The sequence below is a fragment of the Phoenix dactylifera genome, chromosome 2, assembly GCF_009389715.1.
Source record: "Phoenix dactylifera cultivar Barhee BC4 chromosome 2, palm_55x_up_171113_PBpolish2nd_filt_p, whole genome shotgun sequence".
Classification (NCBI taxonomy): Eukaryota; Viridiplantae; Streptophyta; class Magnoliopsida; order Arecales; family Arecaceae; genus Phoenix; species Phoenix dactylifera.
Genome location: NC_052393.1, coordinates 26,807,798 through 26,810,971, shown reverse-complemented (window position 1 = coordinate 26,810,971; position 3,174 = coordinate 26,807,798).

Below are 3,174 nucleotides of genomic sequence, written 5' to 3'. Positions count from 1 at the left end.
TTTTCTTTTTAACCCAGTAGAATCGCAGATATACCATAGAGGGGTATTAACAATTAGACTCTGCAACGGTTCCCCCATCAGTCCGCCGAGCCTGCCGACTTCACTTTATATGCAGGAACTTAACAGCTCTGCGCGTGCCTGTCACGTGAGTAAAATACGGCAGCATTTTAATCCGATAGCGGAATCGGAAACCCGGCGATTAATCGAACTGGAACCCTGCACGTGCTTAGCACGTGAGGGAAAAATTGATACGCATGGACCGGCCCTTGCAGTGTTCTTCATCTCCCTTGCGAGAATTGGAGCCAATCCACACTATTGAATATTTTTCTTTCGTCATTAGGGATCCGAACTTTAGAGTCGTGGTAGCGGAAGGCTGTCAGTTATTTGACTGCATGGTTTCTGGTACGGAGCTGAGAGCTACCTAGGTAGGTCTTCGACATGCTCAGCGTGTGCTCTCAACTAGTTCAGTCATCTTGGAGGGTAACTCAACTACGGTCATCAGCTGGATCTAGGGAGGTCCGATGGTCGATATGCTGATCATCCCTTGATTCGCGATATCTGAATAATGATAAGAGACGGAGGGGTTGTCTAGGCAAAGCATGTGTTTAGAGAAGCCAACGGGGCTATGGATTGGGTGGCCACGTACGTGGCTAATCATGCCAATAGCACCTTGTGAATAAGGGATAGGAAGCTACCTCGGGAGCTCCGTGATATTTTGTTTTCCGACTTTATTGGATGCATTCGTACACGTGTTGTATAAATCACCCGGCCTAGCAATATATATATATATATATATATATATATATATATATATATATATATATATATATATATATATATATATATATATATATATATATATTCTCGTGTTTTGTGTTAGCAGGATTCTCCAGAAATGCAAACCGTAGTCTTTCAACAATATTGGGTATAAATAGGTTTAAAAATAAAATAATATGGATCAAGGTTCAGTAATAAAAAATATGGATGGCCAAAGTTTGAATGTCTGTATTCTTGTAAAATTTTGGCATGGTTTTAAAGTTCAGTAGCCAAATCAATGACAGATTATCCAAATTATTGAATATGATCTACATCTTTATGTCAAATTGATAAAAAAATAAAAGCTATCGATTACAGTGATACAATAAAACACATGATAAAGAAAATAAATTGAAAATTCATCTTATGAGTTGTGCTTTATACATTTTAAAACATATATGAATTTAAATCACTAAGTTTTATCCCCATAGTGCATGGATTGTGGGCAGATCAACTTAGCTGGTGTGCTCTATGGTTTGATCATATTTCTCTTCATGACATTCAACATCTAAAGGCCTAGGCACATCAACTTGGCAGAAATATCCTGCCCCTTTACATGGCCTTTGAAGCTTCGATTCCTATAAAAATTAAGGTGCTTGGTTGGAAATGGCTTTGGCTTAAATTACCTTGCAAGCATCTCTTGGTTAACAACGGTATTATTGGTCCAAACCAAATATTTTGTGATTTGCGTTCCGACCAACAAGAATATTTAGAACAAGTTTTTATTCAGTGAATTTTTGCCAAAAGCAGTTGATACATACTTCACTCTTATCTGTTTCGATGCTTACGTTTTCAGTGGTACTGAATAATTTGTTAACCAACACCATGGTAGAGAGGGGCTCTAAGGCATTAACCTTAAATACTCTCTGATTGCTGCAAAAAGCTAGGAATCAAAGACTGTTTGAATAGGATGGTCTTAGCCCAATTTAGGTGGTCAGGTCTATATTATGTTATTTTATTGATCTTCATTCACTGCTAACTCATCTAGGTTTTTTAACACATTAAGGAAACTAGGGTATTTTTTTTCTAAGCGATCTTCGTCGCCAATGTTTGTTTGTCTGATACCCCCTCCTCTAGGTGTTATTAAGGTTAATTTTGATGATGCTTTATCTAATCATCAATCTGCAGCTCCTCTTATTCTAAGAGATGCACAGGGTATCTTGCTAAAAGAATTGGACTAAGGTTGCATGCATGCATGCATAGTGCTAATGGCTAAGGTTGTGGAGGCTTGGGTCGGACTTTGAGAGGCAATACTCCATTTTCATGCAAAGCAAATCTAGCTTGAGGGCGATTCAAACGCAGTCATCATAAGCTGGATTAATAATCCTTCCTCTTCTAAATATGCAAATAGGCTACTTCTCGAAGATATTTGGCAGTGGAAAAGGAATCACCTGCTTTCATAGCAACCCATATGCATCGTGAAGCTAATCAGGTGGCTGACTGGATAACTAAGCATGCATCGGAGCTTGATATCAACTTGCAGGCTGGAGACTAGTTTCCTTGGTCACTGCAGCACATTTATGTAGCTGATGCCCAAGGTGTTTGTTTTGTAAGCATTTAATTTTCTACAGGCTATGCCTCCTTCTGTACCAAAAAAAAGAGTTATAAGGCTATGTGCTTGATTGATGTCCTGAGTGCATTTTGCTAGTTTTAAAAAAATTATAAGTTCTATCCAATTTTCATAATTAGAATAAGTGTCTCATCAAGGGTCTTCTAGTCTAGTGGCATGCTGGATTCCAGAGGCTTTGTCACATCATCCTCGCATATGTGATGCATGAAGCTTAATTAGGATGGATGTCTCTCGTTGCTTTTTAGAATTAGGATTGGAATAATTGTAGAGGCATATTTTCTCTAAAATGTGTTTAATTTATTGCATTCATGCATATCTAGAGAGCCGGTTAAAATAGAATGCAAGAAGTTTTACTTGCTATATAAAATGAAATCATATCAAGCATGACATCGATATCACTAGCATTGTAAAGTATCCGAATGGTAACTCAAAATTAGATTACTTAATTTAATTAACTAATGTATATTTACACGTACTAATTGTTCTCATGCATGGGATGTAGGAGATATTTATAAGATATAATGATGCAGGACAACGGCAGGGAGGAGAGGGAAGAGGGAAGAAGAGGAGGGGGAAGAAGAAGAGGAGGGGGAAGAAGAGGGGGAGGAAGAAGAACTAGGCTTCTCATCTGGCTCTGGCCATGGCTTCACACCAGGGCTTCAAAACAAAATAACAAAAAGACCCCTACAACGAAAACAATCCCATAAAAACCCTCAAATGACAATATGCGAACAAGACCCTAAAATAAAACAAAATGAAATAACATACAATTAATCCAAAATAAAGTC